This window comes from Panthera tigris, chromosome D1 (assembly GCF_018350195.1).
Source record: "Panthera tigris isolate Pti1 chromosome D1, P.tigris_Pti1_mat1.1, whole genome shotgun sequence".
NCBI classification, from domain to species: domain Eukaryota; kingdom Metazoa; phylum Chordata; class Mammalia; order Carnivora; family Felidae; genus Panthera; species Panthera tigris.
Window position 1 is genome coordinate 4,338,648 of NC_056669.1, and position 16,256 is coordinate 4,354,903.

The following is a 16,256-nucleotide window of genomic DNA, read 5'->3' on the forward strand; positions in this document are numbered from 1 at the left end:
CAAGATATCATGACCTGAGCTGAAGTCAAGAGTCAGACCTGAGCTAAGAAGTTAAGAGTTGGATGCTTGACCAACTGAGCCACCCAGGTACCTGGCTGTTCCTTATTTGTCAAAGATCAGTTGACTGTATTTCTGGGAATCTACATCTGGGTTCTCTATTCTGTGCCACTGATACATTTGTCAGTTCCTCACCAGTATCACAACATCTTGATTACTGTCGCATTATTGTAAGTCTTGAAATTATTCACTTTTGTGACATCGACTCACTTTATTTAACACTTATTGTGTGTTTACTGAAAATACAACAGACATTCACTGATTTTTAGGGGCAGTGTTTAAAGTTCTGTCAAATCAGGAATCCCTGGAAAACTTCCCTTGAAAGTGATAGGCTCAGTAATTATTTTACGAAGAGTAAATGGATGATGATCCCAAGTAGAGCAGTAACTCTGAGTATGAATACAGTGGTGGGAGATATAGGAAGTTGGCAAAGAACTTTGTGTTCTTCATTTTGATTGGAACATAGAGTAACTAAAAGTGGTAGTGGGGGATGAAAGTGGAGAGTTGGAGCCCTATCATTGATGATCCTACAGGATAGCCTGCTGGACAGCAGAAAGAAATTTTCAGTTGCCCACATCTAACTTGAAGATTTAGAGAGAAATTTTGACTGCATGTTTGAATATATTTTTCTTTTTTCACGTGACCCAGTATTCAATAACTTTTATGATAAGTAACCTGGGGCCTGACAGCAGCATTTTCCACATGATTGAGATTCCTGGGAAGAAACTGGAGTTTATATTGTTAGACCTACCGAGCATATTATCAGAAGAGCTTTCTTTGATAGGCAGTCATTTGGAATCTATTTTCCCTCATTTTGGAGTAGTTCCCAGGCCAAATCACTGTTGTATTTATATCCATGACTTCTTTTCCAGCACTGTATCAGTATCCTTAAAAGAAGTAGTATTTGGGTCAGAAACATCAACCAAAATGAGTGTAATCAGACAGATTTTTTTTTAAAGAATGAGGGGTTTTTAAGTGACTTTATCAGTAAATCCTTAAAGTAGCTTCCATTTGAATTGCTTAGCCATTATATAGCATTAATTGAACTCAGAAAACTTTGTTTGGATCATTGAATACCTATTGTGCCAAATAACTCTCGACATTTTGTGTGTGTATGTGTGTGCGTGTGGTTGGGGGGAAGTCTGGACTAGGACTTGTAGTTTGAAATTCCGACAAGTAAGGAAATCTTTGGAGAAGTTTATTGCCCTATGGATAGGGTGGAAGACAGAGAAGGACTATATGGGAATGGCTGGAGTTCAAGGGTAGGAGTACTTTTCTTCTCTTTCTTATCTTTTTTCTTTTCTTCTCCTTTCAAGAGCTTGTTGGGTCTTAAAGAAAAGATGACTATCTGGGTAAATATTGTAGTGTTGTTAGTTCATACAATACACCAGAAGTCTTTAAGCTTTGAAAATCATAAATATACCTGAGAACGTGTGCAAATGTAGATGGCTGGACCTTATACCTGTATTTTGATTTACTAGTTCGACGTGTGGGGCCTTTGGGGTCTCATTTTTAACAAGTACCCTCTGGGTGATTTTTATGTAGTGGTCCTGAGTTTTGTGTTTGAAAACTTGACAATTCCAAGCTGTAGAAATCAGACACAATTTAAAGCATTCAGTAAAACTCGTAAAAACCATCCTCCTATTGTGCTAGGTTCCAGGCATATAAAAAGTAAAATACATATGTAGTATGAGGAGAATATAAACACATGTGCACCCACACACGTGCGCGCGCACGCACACACACACACACACACACACACACCCCAATACCAACGTGATGCCATGCTAAAGAGAGAAATATATCCTTTGGGTATGTGTATGCCAGTTAGAGACTCAGAAGTAGGGAAAGAAAACTTGAAAGTGAGGGCTTCCTCTTGAGATAGACTTTGTCTGTCTAGTTTGTAGTGTTAGGAACATGCCCTCCAAGCTGTGTACCCAGTGAGGTAGAAATAGTTCCTCTTCTTTATGAGACACCTCCTTTCAAAATAATGAGCACCTCTGTGTGGTTTTCAAGGCCTTTAAAAAAGAGTAAATAAACCTGGTTTCAACCCGTTTGCTGATTCAGGATGTCTGGGGGTAATCAGGCTGTGAATTTTAAAGCTGTAGTGGGGAAAACAGTCCAGGGGTAAAAATGGGAGCTGACTTTAGGAGCGCGAACTTTTATTTTCCTGAGACTGTGCAAAGAGTCAGTGTTTGTGTACAGAGACTCCTCTCTCTGAAGTTCCAGTTAATGACAATGCCAAGTGAGAACTTTCAGTTCCTGTGTGACAAGAGGTAACATCCATAGAAAGTTAGAAGTAATAGGACGTTACTTTAATGACCCATCACACCTTCATTCTTATTGCCAATGACCACATAAGGACCAGCACGGAGCACTAGCCTTTGCAACATTAACTCATTAAAACATCAAAATTATTTCCAGAATATCAGTCTTTGACATCATAAAATAGGACTTATGATGAAAGTGCTAATATTGGATTGACTATAAGATGATCTGAAAAAAAATTAAAAAGGACAGGGTAACAATTTTGCTTTCTGGTAATTGTTGTATAGGAAGGGGATAAATATGTGGAGGTGGATCCCCAACATAGCGTCTGATGAAAATGAATGTGCTAAGGAGGTGGAGGCTGCTTCTTGGTCCCCCTGTGGGAGATAGAGGCTCTTGCTCAGTTGTTACTGTTCTGTTTAATCCCAGGAACTGGTGTCCTCAGTGGTGTCCCCTCCTTTAGAATTAGGGTGGCAGGGTGTGGCCATATCCAGTCTGCTGCATTCTGCCAGCCATCACCTGTGAAGCCTCAGTTTTCTCCCGTACCTCTGTTACTGGTGAGTGATCTACTTTCACACCCTGGTAATGCCAGGTGGAATGCCTACAGAGATCTGGTTCGTGGTGTCATAGAGATCTCAGGTGATGACTGAAGAGTGTGCCACCTTCTCTCTCAGTGGCAGCAGAAGGAAGTAGTGGATGAAGAGCCAGTGAAGAGATTGGAATCCTGGAGAAGAAAAATGAATGAGGAGGTAGAGGAGAAGATGAGGAAGGGAAGTTCAGATGAGAGATGGTGCACGAGAATAAAGTGGTGGAGGTGACGGAAGTGGGGGGGGGGGGGCTTGAGCCCTGAACGTGATCTCTTCAGGGACTTTGTTGAGTGTGGAGTTAGAGACCATGGATGCTCAAGTTGGCAGGGCCTTCTCCACCTGAATCCCAAGTTGGGGCGAATGCAGTGGCACTTGGGTGAGGGCACAAGTTTCATCAACCAAAATATACCCGCCTTGTGGGACCTCGCCTTTTGAGCCAACCCCCACCTAACACTTAAGAGCTCCAATGCAGATTTGCTAAGGTTTATATCAATTAGGGATGAAAGAGTTCAGACATCCCAGGACAGGCTAGAAGTTCAGGGTCTTCTTTTGGACAGACTCTTACTGCAGAAACAAGGCAATCATTAAAGGTCAGATCTTCTGGACAGGTGTCATTTCTTTCCATTTGAAACATAGGATCAGCACTGTTTGCCCCCCTGTCCTTCATCTACAGGAGCAGAACATCACCTGTAGCTTCTTCACCTTCATCACTGCCTCAGACCACAGCCTCCCAGAGTCTGACAAAACAATTGTTATTACTAATGGGGAACTGTAGCCCAGTTCATACAGGAGTAACTACCCTGTGAAGGGAAATCAGACTACTTTCAGCCTGGCAGTCCATGGAGATACTCAAGCTCTTTGGGTACTTGTGTGGTTAACTCCTGCCTTTGGAAATTGTTCTCGCCCCAGATTACCTGCCATCAGTTGTCAGACTTCTGATTGGCCAACTGTGGTGTTGTGCATGTGCTGGTCTCTGTGTTCCGTCAGTGCTGTCGTCATCACTAATGTAGCTTTTGTGGACATGGCTATCATCTGTCTAAGCCAAGGAAATGATACTAAAGACAGAACTGCCTTCATCTCCATTGCTTGAATCTTTGTGTCAAGGCCTTCCTGCCTGCTTCTGATGTAGGTACTTAAGAGTCATATTGGAAGAGGATCATTGTATCTTCAAGCCCCACAACCACAAGAACAATGAAAAGCTAGGTTCATGTTTAATGCCTAGCAAGTTTCTCATCTTCCAGTGGATAATGCCATGGCCCCAAGACCTGTGCTTGGCCATCAACACCTGAATTGTCACCCACCCTGCTGAGTATCTGGAAAAACAGGGACATAAACAGTGGAGAGCTGCTGAACTTGTATGAGGTAAAGGATAAAAGTAAGGGACCTCTAAATCTACCCAAATCCAAAACTTTCCAGTAGTTTTTTGCTACTGATAAGTCTTCATGAAGACCTGTACCATGCTCTACCTTTTCTAGTCAGTCTTTTGGATAATCTGTGTCCAGAGCACCAGCGACCCCATTTTTTGGTTTCTAGGTGACAGGGACCTTCAGAACCACCTGTGGACTCAGGCTCCCTACCGGCCCCTGGAAACCTCTTCCACCTCCCTTCCTTTCATTGTCACTCAGGAACCATACCTGATGTCAGAGAGGTGATTAGGCTGGCAGGTGTGGCTCTATCCTCTCAACAAGGGTGAATAGGGTGTCCTTTCTGGGAATCACGTGTTCTTAGCCACAGTCAATGAGCCCATGCAGAGTGTGGCATGTTTTCTCATCCCCCTTTGGCCTACCTGATCATGACTAGGTGACCAAGTGCTCTGTGAGATTCCAGGAGAGAAAAGACATATTCATTTGTAGACTTCATCTGCTTCAAACTCACTCCAACATCTCTCTTCTTTCTGTGCCTCTCTCAACCTTTTCTCTCCTCTTTCTGTTTTTAATGACTTGAGGAACTGAAACCAGAAAGCAAAACAACTAGAAAGCAGACTTTCCAATTTGCTTCTCCTCTCGATCATACCTAGAAAGAGAGAGGGAGGTTGTCCAGTAAAATAGGCTGCCAGAGATCTCTGACCCTCTATTTTTATGCTCCCCCCACCCGACTCCAAAAGATTTCTTTCACACGTCCTAGAAAGTTCAAAAGCAGACAGACCAAGGATTGTGGGATTGAAGGACTGAGGTGGGTGTGAGTCCATGGGACAGGGATTATTCATTGCCCTGTTACACACAGTATTCTTTTAGGCTAATCCTAGGCCATTATCACCACCACTACCCTTCCCCCTGACACACACACACAATCCTTTGTCCTTACAGTGCCCAAATTTCCAAGAAACCTTGTAGATATTTCTTGAGCATTAGCCTGGAGGGGATGGAGAAGAATGTTACAGGAATGAGATTCTATTAGGAACTAAAATAAACTCTTAAATTATTTCTTTAAAACCAAAATAACATAAATAAAAAGTAAGAGTGCACAAGTCTGAGGAGTTTATATCTCCTTTATTTCTGGGATAATGTGAGGGTTTTTACTATCAAGGGTTGAACAGATGATATACCGAGATGGGTAAATTGTTTTAGTTTGATAAAAGCATCTATAATAATATGTGAGGCAACAGCCATACATAATATTTTTGGTGTAGAAGCCTCTTATATGTTCACAAAAGGATTTAAACAGTCTTTTCCATCTCCATGACTAATTTAGCCGTCTTTATTCTTATCTAGTATCATTCAAGAACAGGTTGGAGATACCAAAAATAAATGAAATGCACTACTTTACGTAGTGTTTGTTGTATTTAAAATTATATGTAAAAAACACTGAAGCAATTGTAAAGGAATTCAGAACATAGTCAACTTTTCAGGCAGTTTTTTTTGAAAGTTTACAGTTTCCACTCGTTTATCTGGTTTAACTCAAGGAAACATCCTTAGGAGCAAATGTAATTGACATATAATGTTTTCCCTTTTTCTGCTCCCTGGGAAGCAAAATTGACTAATGTTTTTGGAGGGAACCCATTAAAATTTGCATATAGACTTAATTCTGTTAAACTTGCATAGATCAGAATTAGATGAAGGGAGAGAAGAATAGAACTTCCATGGAAAGATGCATGGCTAAGGTGGTAGCCTTTCGACCAGGATGTTCAGGTTAAGATGCTGAATATATCTGTGAGAAAGAAAAAAACATCTTACAGATTTATTACCTGCAGTTTCCAGACATCTAAGTATTTGAAAACTTTAAGCTATTACCTATTCACTCATGTGCATACAAGTGCTACTCACCAAGTATTTCTGACTCGTGTCTGGGCATAAGGGTGGTTGAATTTTCCCGTCGCCTTTGCACTGATCATGGTCATGCGACTTGTTTTGGTGGATGAATCTTGAGAAGCTCTATATGTCACATCTGGGACAAAGCTGTAATGGCTAGTGCACGGTTTGTCAGAACCTCTTTATCTCTGCCATGGCAACCAGCACCAGGTGGGGAGGTTCTATTAGCCTTTGTCCTAGAGTAGAGAGACACAGCACATGTCTCTCCCCTCTCCTCCAATCCCTTAACTCACATGAATTTGTAGCATGAATCAAAAATAAGCCTTTGTTATTTTGGGGCATTCAGATTTTGAAGTTGTATTGTTAATGCAACATAATCTAGCCTAGCATGATGAAAACATCTTTTAGTTTTTTTTTCTACATGTTGGGTGTTTATGAATAATTGTGAGAATTGCACATCTTGATACAGACCATTGTTTTTTGATGTCTATTTTTTGCCTAGTTTTTTTCAGTTTATTTATTTATTTATTTTGAGAGAGAGAGCACGAGCAAGAGGGGGCAGGGAGGGAGGGAGAGGGAGAGACAGAGAGAATCCCAAGCAGGCTCATTGCCATTAGCTCCAAGCCCAACACAGGGCTCGAACTCATGAATGGTGAGATCATGACCTCAACCAAAATCAAGAGTCAAACACTTAACCAACTGAGCCACCCAGGCATCCCTTGCCTAATTCTTGATCCTATTGTTTCTGACAGGTAAACTGACTTCAAATATTTGGAAACTAAATAAAAGTTTACGTGATCACGTATAGATTTTCATGTGAATTTGTTATATTGTGTACACATTTATCTTGCATTTTCTTAGAATTCTGTGTCATAGCCATTGGCAACTGATTGGTCCATATCCATACTACATTACACACTGCTAAAAGAAAAAAGTACAACATATAACTAATCTGTATTCTTACGGTACAAATTCTAGGAATACACATTTAGTGGAACTCAATCAACTTTAGCTGAAAAGATAATGAAGATGATGGCTGATGAAGAAGAGGATAGTGATTTCAAGGAGAGATAATGCTTCAGGAACATGCATGTTCACAGTTCACTGTAAAACAATTCAGTTTGTACAAATAATTTACTGCCTATGTGTTTTGATATCTGAAAATCAGAATTTAGTTTCAAAGTTCATGGCTCACAACATGTGGTATATACATAAAATGGAATATTACTCGGCTATAAAAAAGAATGAAATCTTGCCATTTGCAATGATATGGTTGGAGCTAGGGGGTATAATGCTAAGCAAAGTCAATCAGTCAGAGAAAGACAAATACCATATGATTTCCCTCATGTGGGATTTAAGAAACAAACAAGTAAGCCAAGGGGAAAAAGAGAGAGAGGCAAAGCAAGAAACACACTCTTAACTGCAGAGAATACACTGATGGTTACCAAAGCAGGGGGTGAGTGGGGGGGGATCAGTGAAATAGGTGACGGGGATGAAGGAGGGCACTTGCGATGAGCACAGGGTGCTGTATGGAAGTGTTGAATGACTATATTGTACACGTGAAACTAATATTACACTGTTTGTTAAGTGAAATTTATATAAAAACTTAAAAAAAGTATATAGAAGTACAAAAGGATGAAATAAATAGGATTAGCAGAGGACATTGTGTTTCCAGGGAGAAATGGTAAACTGACACATTTTAGACATTCATTATTAACTGGATGTCTTTCTCAGTGGGAATTCTTTGGGGAAGTATATTTCAGTCCTTGGAGTAAAACCTTTCCCAACTCACAATGCATTGTCTTTCTTTTCTTCCCATATGATTTTATTTCCATATCTCTGGCACAGGAAAACAGGTGAAAATGTTGAACTTCATGATAGGTCAGAGGGTATTGGGAATAATGTTGATGCATATTTTCTGAGAAGATTTTGGTGATCAAGTGATCATTTTGGTGTTCCTCGTCTCATGAGCTTAACTTTTTTCATTATATTCCCTGAATAAGCGCCAACAGAATTTAATGCAGTACATTTTTTAATACTCTATTGTTAGAATGCATTGACGCAATGAATTTTTTTGTGGAGGATAATTGTTTTGTGTTCCATTTGTTCCCAGTTTCAGTGATCATCTATGGTGATAACATTGATGAACAGCCCTGGAGTGAGATGTCAGTATTTGACGGTGGCTGTTTACAAACTCTGCTGTGATTACACCCTGTCGTCTAATTTCTTACCTTACTGATATTTTGGTGACCTGTTTGCAGCAACATTTGTGATTGCAGATAGCTCATCATTTCTCCTCTGGCTCATTATGTTTGCATTATGTTTGTCTGATTGCTGCAGGTGGAAACAATAGGTGATGCATACTGTGTTGCTGCAGGACTCCATAGGAAAAGCCTCTGCCACGCTAAGCCCATTGCTCTCATGGCCCTGAAGATGATGGAACTTTAAGAAGAGGTGTTGACACCTGATGGAAGACCAATTCAGGTAACCTTCTCTACAATGTGGTTTGAGTAGTAGCATGCCTTTAACTGAAGGGGGCAAGAAATTCCCTTTTGAATTCTACTTACGTGTCCTACAGATTTAGAAAAGTAAGGAGGATGAGGCTTAACTAGAAAAAACTCCTAGAACACCAGGAAAAGAACAAATGGAATAAGATCCAAAATAGGAAAATGTATTTGAAAGGCTAATTGCCATGGAGAAAACAAAGAGCTAAAGACTTAGAGGAAAGAAACATTCATTGTCAGTTACCAGCTCACCAGCACCAAGCAAAGATGGTGGTGGGAATCAGGGCCTCAGACATAATCCTAAGAAGTAAGAAAATGGAGGACCTGAACACTTACTTTGGGAAATGTACAGGTAGGTGTTCCTTATAAAGCCTTAGCACTCAGGGTTACCTGTGCGTGTTTTTATTTATTTATTTTATTATTATTTTTTGTTTTATTTCATTTTTTATGTTCATTCATTTTTGAAAGACAGAGAGAAAGCACAAGCAGGGGTAGGGTGGAGAGAGAGGGGAACACAGAATCTGAAGCAGGCTCCAGGCTCTGAGCTGTCAGCACACAGCCCAACGCGGGGGCTCAAACTCACAAACCGCGAGATCATGACCTGAGCCAAAGTCGGATGCTCAACCGACTGAGCCACCTAGAGCCCCCCACCCCGTACATGTTTTTAATGTGGCAGAGCTTGAAGGTTGGAGCTCAATAACTAAGAAAATTTAAAAATGGTAGAAAATGTAGCTCCTGGTATGTTGTACTCTTTTTGGTACTGATGGCTCTCTGCAGTCTAAGATTTACCTCTAAGAATGGACGAGGTCACCTACCTTTAGTCTTGCCAGGACCCAGTGGATCCCAGAAGTATTGTTACTGTGTCTTCTTAGAAACTAGAAATCTTGTATTTGTAGAAGTAACCATGAAGGTAAGACAACCCTTTTATAACAGCTCACCAGCTCTGAGTTTAAAATAAATAGAATGAAAGCCTTAAAAGGTACATTCCTAATTCTGGAGTTAGGGCAAATTAGATATTATGAATGTCCCTTATGACTAAAATTATTAAAATGCTGTGTTAAAAATATTTTTAAAATATTTAACACTCTTTAAGATTTCCAAAAACTGTTAAGCACATCACTGAACTATTACGAAGGCAGCTATGCTCACCACTATACCACCAACATGCATCACCGAACTATTAGGAAAGAAAAAATGTGCCAATTATGTTGCATGTGTAGATTGACAAAATTTAAGTGTGGAATTTAAATTAATTGCTTGGTCATGAGAAGCAATAGTAGGAAACTAGGAAACATTACTTCTTTCTGGAGGGAGTCAACTTCAATCCCTCCTTCAAAAAATAGCCATACGTAAAGTACTCTGGGGACTGAGTGGCTAATACGAAAAGCAAAATAAAACAACTCCTCACTGCCCACCCCCCCCCGCCAAAAAAAACCCTAAACCCACAAATTTACACAAGAAATGAAAGTATAATGGGTAAGAACCAGTGGGAACAATAGATAAGAAAATAGTGAAGTGTTATCTGATAAAATTTTCAGAGAGAATCAAAATGACAATGTTTTGTATAATTAAGGAAATGAAGAAGAAGCTTAAAAATGTGAGGCAGGAACAGTAGGTTTGAAAAAGAACCAGAGAACTCCTAAGTAATCAACATAATACTTAAGAAAAAAAAAAAAGGTCAGTGGAGGAATTTAAAAGCAGATTAGAGATATAAATGGAAATATAAATAAGATAATGTAAAATATAAAATATGTGGGAGGAATGGAGGACAGAGTAGGAAAATATATGTTCAGTTGGGGTTTCACATGGAGTTACAGAGGGAATGCAAAACAGGGCATTTTTTTTTTTCCTGGAACAGTAAAAGACATCAATCAGTTCTCAGACCCAGTAATCCTAAGGGATTCTACGAAGCCAAATCATAGGAATTCAAAACTGAACATGTCTTAATAATTCTGTAGTGTGTCGGAGAAAAGAGGGACTTGATACATGACGAAGGTGAAATTGATTTGTGGGGAAAGAATGGGCTATTCCATCAAAGGTTGGAGGACAACTGTTTATCCATGTGGACAAAAGTATTAAAACTGGATCTCTACTTCATGAAGCTGTACAGAATGTAATTCCACCTGGGTTAAATGTGAAGGGCCACACTATAAGGTCTTAAATTTATAATTTGGGAGTTTTTAACTCAGCATAAGGAACATTTTTTTTTGTAAACTAGTCAAGTGAAAACTTACCAAATCATACAGGAAAATAGGTGTAAATTTTTCTACACTGAAGTTAAAACCTTCCTGCTTATCAAATAACACCTAAAAAGAGAAAAAGATAACCACAAACTAGGAGGGTTTTTTGCAACACATTTAACTACAAATTCAAGATGGTGCTTAACTCCAAGGGAAAGGAAGAAGATGATGGGAAGACAGAGGAGGCAGGAAGGAAAGTGCAGGTAGGATTGTAGTGCAGAATCACCCATTTTACTACTGTTCTTTGATGTTTACATATATGTTTACATTTGGCAGTTTTAAAAAGTGGAAAGAGGGTTTTCTAACCATTCTCATCAGCAATAAAAATAGGAAAGCATGGAGCATTCAAAAAAATAGTTTAAGTCCCCTCAGGACATAATTATCCAGTTATTCAAGTATAGGAATGGCACTGCTACCACTGCCAGGAAAACAAAGTGATGCTGTCTCAGATCTGCTTCAAACTGCAAATATATACAGTCCAGACTGAGTTCCTATAAGTTCTTAAATTTTCAAGACTACTAGCTGGGCAGTCTTATCACTTGGGATTGTTTTTCTATGTTGGATTTTCTTTTATAGGAGATATAATGTTTGTATTGATTAGCCTTGTCAAAGCAAACTTAAATTACCCTAGAACAAAACCAGAGGATTGTGTTTTACGGTGTGCTCCTCCATATTTTTATTTGTGGTATATAACATTACTCTGTCTCATGAATCAGATAGTCTTATTAAATCAGAAGAGGAAATGTCTATAAAGATTTAATAAGAATGCAGAAAGAATCATAAAACCACTTAAATCATAAAACCACTTAAATAATTTTAGCTTCATTACTTATTCATATTATTTGTGTGGTTTGAGATTGTTTTTGGCATATTAATTTGACTTTGAATTGCCTTCTAAGTTGGTGCCATGGGAACATTTCTAAACTTACTGAAAGAATCTTTAATTAAAAATGCTTGGGTGTGCAGTAGGGTTGATATGTGATCAGCTGATTGTTTACTTCAAATTATGTAAGTTTAGGATGCTTAAAATTTAAGCTATTAAGTTGCAATAATTGTTCAAAATAAAGTTCCCCCAAACCTCTCATATTTTGAAAAATAAATTGATAAGTTTACATGGTATTATAAGTCAGGTACCTCTCATTACAGGAAATAGGTACCTGAATTATCGGTTGGAATTGCATGCATGTGACTGGTAGTATCCTTGAATCATTAACTATAAAATAGGGGTGGCGTAAAAAAATTTTAAAGTAACAAAAGAATATAGTATTTCAGTTATTCAGTTCATGATACTCAAGCAAATGACTTTTTATAAATACTCTAATGAGACTGAGAGGCTTGTTCTAGACTGTAGCTACAGAGCATTCACAAATATGGTCCATATTTGTGTCCATTTAAATTGGAAATATAATTCTAAAGTGACTTTATTTAAGCCTGCTTTCATAGAGGGAAGCAAACCATAAAAGACTCTTAACCATAGACAACAGATTAAGGGTTGATGGAGGGCGGTTGGTGGGGGATGGGCTAGATGGGTGATGGGCACTATGGAGGGCACTTGTTGTGATGGGTACTGGGTGTTGTATGTAAGTGATGAATCACCAAATTCTCCTGAAACCAATGCTACACTATATATTAACTAATTAGAATTTAAATAAAAATTTGAAACAAACAAAAGGCTGCTTTTGAAATTAATGATTATAATTTTTAACATTTTCTCAATATGGTGTTTATTCTCCTGGCTGAACTTGTAGAAATGTCAGCATTATGCTTATTCCACTCCCCTCGTGTAGAGGAAATCTGATTTTCTTACATCTTAAACTTAACTCTTGAAGAAAAGTACTATCAAATTTATATTCTTTGCCCTTTGTTTGAACTAGCTATATTGTGACTTCACTAGAAAATTGTATGAATTCATGCTCTTCTTTAACCTTGTGACCCTAATCTTACCAAAGTATTTTGAACAGTTTCTAAGGCTGAAAGGCTTTTACTAATAATTTAACCACTGTTTGATTAAAATAGCAAACTATTTATTACTTCTTGTGCTTTATTCCTTAGAAATAAAAATGTGGGTAGGAAAGAGAAGCTGCGTTGATGGACTGGAGAATGTGATTATATAGATTTTAGAAAGACCAGTGGCATTTTCACGATTTCAGGCTTTTGAAGAAGATTGAGTCAGCGTGTCCAAATATCTAAGTTTTACTTCTGGACTTCAGTTTTTAAAAAATATTTGCATTGAATTTCATCATACAGGCACACAAATTCAAATTTGCTTCATTAGTTCAGACAGCAGTGCATTTTATATAATGAGGGAATTATACAGAGATTGTGAAAGAGAGTTTTAAAAAAAACAATGTGTAATCATGTTGTAATAGTAATGTGTTTAGCAATCTTAATTGCAAATCAGGGAAATGCCATGAATCTTTTCTAACCGCCTAGTTCAAAGGCAGGAGTATTAACATACAACTTATGTATACTACAATTTGCATGTAGTACATTAAATTGTAACTTGTGTAAGCTTCAACTGAGTCTTCTAATGAGTTTACAGGATTTCTTGAGATTATGAAATAATTATTCTCCAATTAATTGTTAAATACTTGTTATTTATAAATAATAAATGATGTTGTTACTTTAATATTTGGAGAGATTTGTTCCTTGCAAATATTGTAGTATTAAATTAACCCCATGAGATTACAGCCCAAGATTGTATTTAGGGAAAAGAGAAACTAATTATTTGGTAAATTGATTGTGATTTTTTGATAAGTGTTTATGTGTAAAATTCTAATTTTATTTTTTTCCCTGACGTGTGTATTGTACTTACCAGAAATGTTCTATCTCTAGAACTTAAACCTAAGGGTTCAGAAGAACTACTTGGGCATTGTGGGAACTCACCAAGATACTGAGCCCAGTTATTCTCACCTCCCGTGTTTATCCATTAGACACGTTTGAAATTACTCTTAATCTTTTAGGTAATGCAAATAGTTGCAGTTTTGGTAAATTACTGTTTTATTGTAGCAATAATATACAAAGTTACTATTACTGGTGAAATTTATGGCTAAATGTATTTTCTTTTTTTTTTATTTTTTTTTTTTTAAATTTTTTTTCAACGTTTTTTATTTATTTTTGGGACAGAGAGAGACAGAGCATGAACGGGGGAGGGGCAGAGAGAGAGGGAGACACAGAATCGAAACAGGCTCCGAGCCATTAGCCCAGAGCCTGACGCGGGGCTCGAACTCACGGACTGCGAGATCGTGACCTGGCTGAAGTCGGACGCTTAACCGACTGCGCCACCCAGGCGCCCCTAAATGTATTTTCTAATACATCACTCTGTATAGTGAATTTATATGGTACTAGAAATGTGTTTCTGTGTCTTTAAAGAATATGTTTAAAGTATATTTTCACTGAGAGTTTACCAGTACAGGAGGTTACAATAGGTTCTCTTTTGTACTTTGCTTCTGTTTAATTTTTAGAACTTAAGTCTGTATATTCGTTTCAGCTCTTCTAAGTCACTAATATTCCCCTCAACTAGTTATGAAAATCATTCATTAAACCTGCCCCCTTGATACTTCATGTTATCAGAGCAGTTTGTAGTTTTTTAAGTTTCCATTCATCTGACAAAACTTTTCATATCACTTTTATTTCCTAGATGGTATCAGCCATCATTAAACCCTTTGCTCCATAAACCCCTTGTCTAGAGCCTCATGGTCTATGACATTATCTGTGCTTTCACTTACTTTTTAGTCATGTTACTTGTCTCCTGTGTGCCTAATTCTTGTTACTTTTTGTGTGCTGGAGATTGTGTATGAACACTTAGAGAATCATTCGAGAAGTAGAATGATGTTACCCTCCTGCAGGAAAATTGTATGTGTTCTTCGGGTGGGAGGAATCGCTTAGGGCTCTAGCAATCAGGGTCACATGATTTAATGCCAGGCATCCTTCCCCATGGGGGCCAGTTTAGTGTTTCACCTTATATTTTCAGTATCGCCCTTATACCTGGGGTGTTGGCTGCTAGGATCTCATCTTAAAAGTATGGAGGGTTTACCAAGGTGTCCCCCTTGGCCATCCTCAGACTTGGGTTTTTGTCCCTGCAGTTCTGTAGGTACCATTAGAGTCCCCAAAGCATTTCTCTAACCTCACTCCCTTCTGAAGTCAGAAGATGCCTGTAGCGGACAAGCACCCTCAGATTTAGTAATCACCTCTCCCTGAGCTTCATCTTTGCCCCCCCCCCCCATCTTGGTGTCATATTCTTTTCATTGCCTTGTGAGCTGACCTGCAGAGGGGTATTCAGATTATATAATCTGCTCTTCCTAGAAATAGAAGTACAAGGTCATGTACATTTTTTATAAGAGTTTTATTTTACTAATAATGATTCATCCTCACTAATCTACATTTGTGCCTATTTTCAACCGAAGTCACAGATGATACTATCTGTAAATAGAAAAGACCAAAACATCTAACTGTGTTTAAACTAGCCACTGCAGAGTAACAATAAATATCTGTTGAAGCACTTCACAGTGTGCCAGGCAGTCGCCGATCCAAGGACTTGGCATGTGATAGCTCTACTGAGTCTTACGAACCTAGAAGGGCTCTATTGATATTATTTCAGTTTTACAGTTGAAGGCAAGAATAAGAAACATTTGTTAACCTGAGCTCCTAATTGAACTCTATAGGGCTTGTTAAATAGAAGTGTGGTAAATAAACTTCATATTGTCACAATTTTCTTACTGTGTAGAATCTGTTAAGTTAGACTTTTCATGGCTCTAGTCAAGAAAAGTTAAACTACCGTTAGGTGTCCTCTTGAAGAGAATGGAAATAAGTAATCTATTTAAGAATTATTCCATCCAAAACAATTAATTTTTTAAATTATGAAATGAGGGAGATAAGTTCTGTGATGTCTATGTGAGGAGGGAATGGCTGTCATTTCATTCTTGTTTTGAAAATCACAGTCACCAGCCAGATTGGGTGAATCCTTAGCCACTTTACTTCATTGTTTTTTCTCTGTTTATTGTCCCTTTGGTTATTGTGGATTGTGACGCAGAAGATGTATATTTTAAAATGTTTACATTTTTTCCTAAGATAGTCTTTGGATTTAAACATCGTGTCTTATATTCTAATTCATTATTTTTATGTTTTGAGCAAGAAATTTGTTTTAGCCATCAAATTGCACTTCTGGCACGATGCTGCAGTTCTGAGCTGTAATAGAGCACACCTACTGCCTTGCAATCCTTCTATAAAATGTTGGCATAATGAATTAATAGACCTTACTATTTATGCTTTGCGCATGTCAATGAGCTAGAATTCCCTTCCTGGTTTGCTTTGGCTTTTGTCTTTAATCATGACTGGTTCTCATATAATATA

The 16,256-nt window shown here is 38.2% G+C and overlaps 1 long non-coding RNA gene across 15 annotated transcripts in view; it reads left to right on the plus strand.

Annotated features, from left to right (window-relative positions):
- Nucleotides 1–16,256, plus strand: part of LOC122231182 — a 251,927-nt gene that overhangs the window by 95,021 nt on the left and 140,650 nt on the right. For all 15 annotated transcript variants that reach the window (XR_006208358.1, XR_006208361.1, XR_006208356.1 and 12 more), the window contains one exon: nt 8,501–8,644. This is a non-coding gene — a long non-coding RNA (uncharacterized LOC122231182). The remainder of the gene's footprint in view (nt 1–8,500; nt 8,645–16,256) is intronic.